Genomic DNA, 10,253 nt, shown 5'->3' on the forward strand with positions numbered 1-10,253 from the left:
GATGGTGACGTTATCGAGATACGGGAACGTTGCGCGTAAGCCGTACCGGTCAACCATTCGGTCCATCTCGTGTTGGATGACCGAGACCCCATTAGTGACACCAAAGGGAATCCTTAAAAATTGTTAAAGCCGCCCATCTGCTTCGAAGGCAGTGTACTTGCGGTCACTAGTACGGAGGGGTAGCTGATGGTAGGCGGACTTGAGATCCACCGTGGAGAAGACCTTGTATTGCGCGATCCTGTTCACCAGGTCGGATATGCGGGGGAGAGGGTACGCATCCAGCTGCGTAAACCTGTTGATGGCCTGACTGTAGTCAATGACCATCCTATGTTTCTCCCCGGTCTTTACCACCACTACTTGAGCTCTCCAGGGACTGTTACTAGCTTCAATGACCCCTTCCCTCAGTAGCCTTTGGACCTCTGACCTGATGAAGGTCCGGTCCTGGGCAACGGGTTTGCAATCCGGGGTGAGGAAAAAAATTAATTGGGCGCGCTAAATTTATATTAAAAAATAATCTCCATGAGGCCTAAGCCTTGCGCAGGAGGAGGTGGAGTTAGCCCTGATCAGTGCTTCGCTCCAGAGTCCCCAACCCACTTCTGTTTGCAGTTCGTCCCCCCATTTTCGTCTGGCTTCGTCCAGTGGCAGTCTCACCCTGTCCAGTAACTGTCCGGTCCTTTTCCTGCAGTTTCCCCCTTCCTCACTGTTGGTGTTTATCAGGTCCTCTAGTAATGTGGATCTCGGGGCCCTGGGGTACATTACCATCTCTTTGCAAAGAAAGTGCTTTACCTGAAGGTGCCTCGGTTTCTGTCCTGTTGGTCGTTCCAGATCCTCCGTCAGTTCGCTCAGTGTCGCTCGTCTGTCTTCCACGTAAAAGTCCCTAACTGTTAGCGCACCCCCCCCCCCCCCCCCCACGACCTGTCTCCATTTTTTGAAAGTGATGTCGAGCATGGCTGGTGGGAATTTATGGTTTCTGCAGATGGGGGCCGTGGGAGACATCCCGGTCAAACCAAAATGTTGCCTCAGTGTAAGTACCACCGCTGGGTAGGATGTGTGTTTTGCCAGGGGGACTGGGAGCGCTGTCATGGCGAGGGCCCGAAGTGTTGTTCCCTTGCAGGAAGATTCCTCCATTCTCACCTATTCCGTGGTGGGTTCGCGTATCCATCCCCTCACTCGCTCTGCCATTGCTGCCCACCGGTAGTATTGTAAATTTGATACTGTCAGGTCACTCATGATTTTTCTCCTCTGCAGTGTTGGTTTGGGGATTCTTTTTTAAAATAAATTTAGAGAACCAATTCATTTTTTGCAGTTAAGGGGCAATTTAGTGTGGCCAATCCACCTAACCTGCACATCTTTGGGTTGTGGGGTGAAACCCACGCAGATACAGGGAGAATGTGCAAACTCCACACGGACAGTGACCCAGATTCGGAATCAAACCTAGGACGTCAGCACCGTGAGGCAGCAGTGCTACCACTGTGCAACATGCTGCCCCGGTTTGGGGATTCTTGGATTCTTTCCCCCCCCTCCCCCCACACACACACACACGCAAACGCCGTGATCATTAGTCTATGCTGTGGAAGAAGTCCTTGGGGATGAAGATTGGTATAGATCAGAACAGGAAGAGGAATCTTGGCAGCACGTTCATTTTGATCGTTTTGATTTTGTGTCCAAGTTTGCAGACGACACTAAGATGAGTGGTAAAGCAAAAAGTGCAGAGGATACTGGAAGTCTGCAGGGGGATTTGGATAGGCTACGTGAATGGGCTAGGGTCTGGCAGATGGAATACAATGTTGACAAATGTGAGGTTATCCATTTTGGTAGGAATAACAGCAAAAGGGATTATTATTTAAATGATAAAATATTAAAACATGCTGCTGTGCAGAGAGACCTGGGTGTGCTAGTGCATGAGTCGCAAAAAGCTGGTTTACAGGTGCAACAGGTGATTAAGAAGGCAAATGGAATGTTGTCCTTCATTGCTAGAGGGATGGAGTTTAAGACTAGGGAGGTTATGCTGCAATTGTATAAGGTGTTAGTGAGGCCACACCTGGAGTATTGTGTTCAGTTTTGGTCTCCTTACCTGAGAAAGGACTTACTGGCACTGGAGGGTGTGCAGAGGAGATTCACTAGGTTAACCCCAGAGCTGAAGGGGTTGGATTACGAGGAGAGGTTGAGTAGACTGGGACTGTACTCGTTGGAATTTAGAAGGATGAGGGGGGATCTTATAGAAACATATAAGATTATGAAGGGAATAGATAGGATAGATGCAGGCAGGTTGTTGCGGGTGAAAGCAGAACTAGGGGGCATTGCCTCAAAATAAGGGAAAGTAGATTTAGGACTGAGTTTAGGAGGAACTTCTTCACCCAAAGGCTCCTTCATTAAATGTTTTTAAGATAAAGATAGATAGTTTTTTGAAGAATAAAGGGATTAAGGGTTATGGTGTTCGGGCCGGAAAGTGGAGCTGCCGAAGAGGTGTGCGAGCGGCTGAGGAAATGTATTCAGAACTACCTGCAGGTCAACGACACAGGGGAAATTTCAGCAGCGATGGTCTGGGAAGCACTGAAGGCGGTGGTCAGAGGGGAGCTGATCTCGATATGGGCCCATAGGGAGAAGGTGGACAGGGCAGAGATGGACCAACTGGTTAAGGAGATACTACAGATTGATAGGAGGTATGTGGAGACCCCAGAGGCAGGGCTTTTAAGAGAACGGCGGAGGCTACAGGCGGCGTTCGGCTTGGTAACCACAGGGAGGGCGGTGTAGCAGCTGAGAAAGGCGAGGGGGACGATCTATGAGTATGGAGAGAAGGCCAACAGAATGCTTGCACAGCAGCTTAGAAAGAGGGAGGCAGCCAGGGAGATAGGGATAGTAAATGACGGAGATGGGAACCTGGTTGGAGATTCAGCAGGGGTGAATAAGGTGTTTATGGATTTCTACAGTATGCTGTATAGGTCGGAACCCCCTACGAGGCCGGAGGGGATGAGGCATTTCTTGGGGGGACTGAATTTCCCAAAGGTGGACGGGGAGCTGGTAGAAGGGCTGGGGGCCCCGATCGGGTTGGAAGAGATAGTGGAGGGTCTGAAGGCCATGCAGGCGGGTAAAGCCCCGGGGCCGGACCAATAGTTGCAATTCCTTGCGAGTAGGGTCAGGTTCTCAGGGTACTCGTCCAGCGATTCCCCGGCGCGTTGACGGCGAGTAGTGAGGAGGTGCCGCGTGAACACCTCATTTACCGGCTTCACGAAATGCACCTTCAGAGTCGCGACCGCCGCCTCGTACGTGTGGTGAACCACTGTATTATATTGTACATATTGTTCTTACTTATTGTACTTACTGTTCTTACTGTTTATTACATGTCTGGGTTTGTCCCTGCTGGCTCCACCATTCGGGCTCAAGTATAAAGGTACCTAACCTCCAGCCCTGCCCTCATTCTGAGACCGGCTGCCAGCAGGTGTCTTTTAGCTGATTAAAGCCACAGTTTACTCTTCCAACTCTCGTCTGTCGTCATTGATGGTATATCAGTACGTGGCAGCTTTCTCTATCATTACGGAGATTCGATGGCTCACCCCTGCGTGGAGGAGGCGCAGCTTGAGGGTTTCGGAGGGAGGTGTTGCGGAGGAGTCGAGGTAAGCCTCAAAACAGCAAAGCCAGTGGGAAAAGATCTCCTTAGCTTCTGTTGCTCGTGCGTCAACTTCGAGTTTATCTGGCTTTCGAGCAGCTTCCATGGTGATGTCGCTGGATAATAAATTGATATACCATCAATTCGCTGCGAGACTGTGAGAATGAGTGAACATAAGGCTTTATTATCCAGGAACTTGCCTGCCAATGTCTGTTGTACAAATGAGTGCCGCCCACAGGTGGCCGGTCTGTATATCGCCCTGGGGAGGGTGGAGCCAGAGGCGGAGCCCACTAGGGTTCCAGTACAATACCTGGAAGTAGACCGTATTATCATTTCCTGGTCATAGGTCACAGTACTATACAGACAGTTCATATTCAGATGAACACATTCACCACACAGGGACAGTTTGACAGGCTGACAACAGGGAGGGCGGTAGGGCAACTGTGTAGGGCAAGGGGGATGCAATATGAATATGGGGAGAAGGTGAGCCGCATGCTGGCGCACCAGTTGCGGAGGCAGGCTGCGTCCAGGGAAATATTGAAGATCCGGACTGGGGCTGGGGATGTGGTGTCAGAGCCAGGGAAGATAAATGAGGAATTTAGGAAGTACTACCAGGGACTTTATGAGGCAGACCCGAGAGGAGAGGAGGGGGTCATGGGGCGGTTTCTGGACAAGCTGGAATTTCACCAGGTGGAAGAAGCAAAGAGGCAGGCGTTGGAGGAGCCCCGGGGGCGTAGGGAGGTTCTGGATAGTATCAGGGGTATGAAATCGGGGAAGGCCCCTGGGCCAGATGGGTGTCCAGCGGAATTTTATAAGGAATTTGCGATGGACCTGGCACCACATCTGTTGGGGGCGTTTAATGAAGCACTGGAGAAGGGGGAGTTGCCGGAGACGATAACGCAGGCAGTAATCACACTAATCCTGAAAAAGGGGAAGGACCTGATGGAATGTGGGTCGTACAGGCCCATATTACTATTGAACACGGATGTGAACGTATTGGCTAAATTGTTGGCGGGGAGGAGGGAGGAGTGCGTCCCTGGGGTGGTGACAGAAGATCAAACAGGCTTCGTGAAGGTCAGGCAGCACGCGAGTAATATAAGACGATTGTTGAATGTGGTGATGAATCCATCGGGGGCTCTCGTACCAGAGGTGGTGGTGTCCTGGACGAGTACCCTGAGAAGGCATTTAATCGGGTGGAGTGGCGGTACTTGTTCGGGTTTTGGGAAGGTTTGGGTTTGGGCCGTGATTTGTGGCATGGGTGCGGTGTCTGTATGAGGCACCAAGGGCGAGGGTGAGGACGAATGATATGAGCTCACCAAGCTTTGACTTACACAGGGGTATCAGGCAGGGGTGCCCGCTGTCACCGCTGTTGTTTGCGCTGGCCATAGGAGCCATTGGCGATGGCTCTCAGGGGGTCGGCAGAGTGGCAGGGGATAATGAGGGGACAGAGGGAGCATCGGGTGTCGCTCTATGCCGATGACCTCTTGCTGTATGTTTCGGATCCGTTGGAGAGAATGGGAAGGATTATGGGCCTGCTGGGGATGTTTGGAGGGTTCTCAGGGTACAAGCTGAATGTAGGGAAAATCGAGGTATTCCCGGTGAATAAGCTGGCACAGCGGGCTAATTTTGGGGGGATGACATTTATGGGAGCGAGGGATAGATTTAGGTATTTGGGGATTCATGTAGCGAGGAATGGACGGTGCTCCATAAGTGGAACTTAACAAAGCTGGTGGAGGAGGCTAGGAAGGATCCTAAGAGGTGGGATACACCGCACTTAACGCTGGCGGGGAGGGTCCAAGTGGTGAAAATTAATATTCTGCCGAGGTTCTTGTTTATCTTTCAAGCTCGCCCGATCTTTATATCAAAGGCCTTTTTTCGGAAAGCGGACATGATCATTTCTGACTTTGTATGGGCGAGGAAGGTGCCGAGAGTGGGGCAAAGGCAGCAAGGGGGGGTTGGCGTTGCCGAACTTGCTTCACTATTATTGGGCGGCGAATGTGGTCAAGGTGCGGCGGTGGTAGGAAGGAGAAGGGGTAGAGTGGGTTAGGATGGAGGAGGAATCTTGTAAGGGGTCTAGTTTGAGGGCTATGGTGACGGCAGCATTGCCAATGTAGGTATTCAAGGAGCCCGGTGGTGCAGTCCACAGTGAAGATATGGAATCAGTTGAGGAGGCATTTTAGGGTGGAAGGGATGTCGGTGCTAACGCCGCTGTGCGAGAATCATGGGTTTGAGCCAGGGGGGATGGATAGTGTATACAGGAGGTGGAGAGAAGTGGGGCTGGTCAAGGTGAAGGATTTGTATTTGGACGAAGGGTTCGCCAGTCTGGAGGAGCTAAGGGAGAGGGTAGAGCTGCTGAGGGGTAGTGAGTTCAAGTATCAGCAGGTTAGGGACTTTGCGCAAAAAGTCTGGAGGGGGTTCCCTGGGTTGCCAGGATACACCATGCTGGACCGACCGCTGCTTCCGAATGTGGAAGGGGAGGGAAGAATTGAGGATTATATGCAAGTGGCTGGGGGAGCAGGGAGGCGAGCGAGTGGTGAAGATCAAGGAGAAATGGGAAGCGGAGTGGGGAATGGAGATCAATTGGGGAGTATGGAGTGAGGCACTGCGAAGGGTAAACGGGACCTCCTCTTGTGCAAGGATGAGCCTGATACAGTTTAAGGTGGTGCAGAGGGTGTATATGACTTGGGCGAGAATGAGTGGGTTCTTTCAGGGGGTAGCAGATGAGTGTGAGAGGTGTGGGCGGGGGCCAGCGAATCACGTGCACATGTTTTGGGGTTGTGAAAATTGGGAAGATTCTGGGCAGGAGTCTTCGCGGTCTTAGCCAGGATAGTGGAGGAGGAGGTGGACCCGGACCCTTTGGTGGCGATATTTGGGGTTTCAGAGAAGCCGGAGCTCATGGAGAGGAGGAAGGCCGATGTCTTGGCCTACGCCTCTCTGATTGCACGGCGACAAATTTTGCTGGAGTGGCGGTCGGCATCGCCACCTGTTTTGACACATGTTTGTAATTGAATACATTTTTTTTAAATGACCCGAGAAGGTTTCAAACTCTTTCAGGAGCTGAATGATTACTCTCAAGCTTTCCTGTGGTTCCGAGATGTAGAAGAGCAGGTAATCTGCATAGAATGAGACTTTGTGCTCTCTGCCTTCCTTTGGATGCCCTTCCAGCGTTTTGGGTCTCGCAGTCGATCATCAGGGGTTCAATTGTTAGGGCAAACAGGAGCGGGACAATGGGCATCCCTGTCGAGTGTCTCTGTGCAGCTGGAAGTATTCAGAGCTGGTGGTGTTGGTTTGAACGATTGCCTTGGGGGCATTGTACAGGATTTCCACCAAGGAGGTGAACCCTGCTACTAGCGGGGCTGGGCTGGGGGGGGTTAATTATTATATTCACCAGGCACTTGATGTTTGCAGTAAGCTGCCTACCCTTGACAAAGCCCGTCTGGTCCTCTGCGACCACCTCTGATCTCCAGTCTCTTTCCAGGACCTTCGTGAGTATCTTGTTTCAGTTGGAAAAAGGTGGCAGGAGGAGCTGGGAATAAGACGGAACTGCAAAAAGCAGATTTCACACAAAAACATGAGAAAGTGCCAGGAACTAGGGAGTGGGCCAAAAACTAAAATCCCAGTTGAGGAACAATAGGGCGGCATGCGGTGCAGTGGTTAGCACTGGGACTGCGGCGCTGAGGACCCAGGTTCGAATCCCAGCCCTGGGTCACTGTCCGTGTGGAGTTTACACATTCTCTCTGTGTCTGCATGTATTTCACCCCCACAATCCAAAGTTGTGCAGGTTAGGTGGATTGGGCACACTAAATTGCCCCTTAATTGGAAAAAAAAATAATTGGGTACTCTAAATTTAAAACAAAAGGTTGAGGAACAAAGGCCAGAGTCTGAACCAGGTATTTTTCAGTGAAGTTATAGGGCAGAGGGAAAGGTTCCAAATTATAACGAATAAAGCAGCGGGGCATAGAACCAAGGCAGAGTGGGCTTGTGAGAAGCCAGAAGATCCACGGAGAGAGCCAAAGGTGGATGACTCGCTAATACAGGTCGCTGAAGCAGTGGTGTTCTGTTGGCACAGCTGAGTATCTGAGAGAGTGTGTAGAAGGCTAAGATTGAATGCAGGTGATGATCCAGTGGAGAGGAACATCAGAAGGAGAGATCGTAACCCTGGAAATGGATCCTTTTTGAAAATGTCCATGAGAAACATTTGGGTGAAGAATCCCAAGCAAGTTCTTCATGTGTTGAGATTGGAAACCCTCTGGAGAAAGACGGAGTTCCTTGAGACCGGTTGGCTCATGGAGTGATAAATATTTGGAGGGAATTGATAAGCGATCCAAAGAAGTTGCTTTGGCCTGGCATCTATCACTTAGTTTTTGGGGGTGGTGTGTCTGGCCACTGGTCACCTATTGGTTTACATGGATTGTGTCGTTACCGTGAACATTAGAATATAAGATAGCTTTTTGCAACTTGAGTTATCCTTACAAATCTGTCTCTACCTAGAAACATGTTGTTGTGGGTGAGGGAGTAGTGTATTATAGTTTATCTTTTCGTGTTTGAGAAATGTTTTATTATTTTGTTAAAAGTTCATCAGCAGACACCTGTGACTCTGTTCAGTAGTCACCCTCCATGCTTCTGAACAAAAATGAAAGTCAGGGGGTCGGATTCTCGGTTTCGGAGTCTCAGTGCTGAAGCCAATGGAGAATCCATGGACTTTCACATCAGAAAGACCGGCACCACACCTGCACTGATTCTGCTACTGGTGAGGGGCTAGCACTGGCGCCGCGGGAACACCGTTGAAACCCACGAAAAACGGTGCAGGAATCGCCGGGCCCTTGATGGACACTCGCAGGGCTGACAAGCTGCAGCCACGCTTAAACAATACATCCCCCACACACACATTGATCGGGGCCGAAAAGATGGGACAGGTTGTGCTGGAGCGCCCATAGAGCTAATGGGTCGGCTGGGGCCAGAGGGCACCAAAGTGGTGCCCCGGGGGGGGTCACCTATTAAACCCAGGGCACCAGGTTTAAAGTGGGCTGTCAGCGGCATGCGCAGCCGGATGGCTGCCTTGCCGGCTGCGGTAATGGTGTTGCGTACCCATCCACCCCGACCCCACAGCCCACCTCCTGGCCACCCCCACTACTTCCCCCAGCCCTGGCAGAAGCCCCCCGGCAAGCAGGCATGGCTGTCAGCGAAGTATGGCGGTGCTGGACATTGTCTGTACGTCCTCTCTCAGCAGCCACCATGTCAGGTTCGCGATTTGTGACAGCACACATGGACCGCACCATCGGGAACTCGGCCCATCAGAGCCGGAGCATCGTGGGTGGGCCCACTAATGATATGCGAATGGTGTTTCAACTACGCGCGGTGTGCATCGCATTGGCGTCGTTTTCGGGGTGATGGAGTATCTCAATTCGGGGTCAAACCGGCGCCTGCCGCGATTTCAGCATTGGGGTCTATTCTCCACTTGATTGCACGCCCTGATTTCGGCATTAGCCAATGGAGAATCTCACCCAGGGTCTATAAGGCCGGTTCCAAGCTAGGATCTGTCTTATCCAGTTGTAAAATCAGCTGGGGTGATAACACCAAGGAACTATGTTTGGTGTGGCCTGACAATGCCCTGAAAGAGGGTCTTCCATTTTATTGTCTGTATTGTTGCAAAGTTTGAGTGTTTTTATCAATTTACAAAATATTAAATATTTTAAGACAATTTGACTTCATTATCAGAATAATCAAGTCTGTTTTCGCCCACAAAACTGATGTTGTCTCTAGTTTGCTGCATTGGAACCTGATGGAACAAATCCAACTCGATACTAAAATTTCAATGCCCTCCTTCCCCAGGTATGTCACAATTCAAAGAGAATCCATGTGGAGCCCATTGATTCTGTACAATCAATTATATTTGAATTATTTATGGTTGAAATGTATGCCCCTCCCCAATAAATCACAGCCACCACCCTTCCCATGAATCACAAACTCTCAAAAATCACAGCCTCCCATGATATCCTGCAGTGCTGATATACTCGGTGCTCAAAGTCCTAAGTTAGTGTCCCTTCAGCTCAGTACTGTTAACTTTTCAATTGAGGACTTCCGGTTGCGGCTATGCCTAGGTAGGTCGCACGTTCGGCAGCTCCCGCCTGGACGGACTTTTGGGCTCTCTAGAGGCGCCCCAACGGCAATTGTTCGACGGCTTCCAGTGTGGGAAGGTGACAGCAAGGTCCCCCCGACATTATATGGATTGGACCAGGTGTGGAGCGGTGAAAAAAGTGATCTTGGAGCAACGAAAAGTGAGAGGGAGAAAAAACAAGATGGCGGCGGGTGGAGACCAAGCAGCATGGGTGCAGTGGTCGCAGGAGCAGCAGGGGTTACTTAGACGCTGCTTTGAGGAGCTGAAAACCGAAATCCTGGCGCCAATGAAGGCGGCGATTAAGAAGCTACTGGAGACCCAGAAGGCCCGAGGGGCGGCGATCCGGGAGGTGCGGCAAAAAGCCTCGGAGAACGAGGACGAGATCTTGGGCCTGGTGGTGAAGGTGGAGGCGCACGAGGCGCTGCACAAGAGGTGGGCGGAAAAATTTGAGGACCTGGAGAAGAGGTCGAGGAGGAAGAATCTTCGGATTCTGGGTCTCCCCGAAGGAGTGGAGGGCCCGATGTCGGG

The sequence above is a fragment of the Scyliorhinus torazame genome, chromosome 1 (genome assembly GCF_047496885.1).
Source record: "Scyliorhinus torazame isolate Kashiwa2021f chromosome 1, sScyTor2.1, whole genome shotgun sequence".
NCBI classification, from domain to species: domain Eukaryota; kingdom Metazoa; phylum Chordata; class Chondrichthyes; order Carcharhiniformes; family Scyliorhinidae; genus Scyliorhinus; species Scyliorhinus torazame.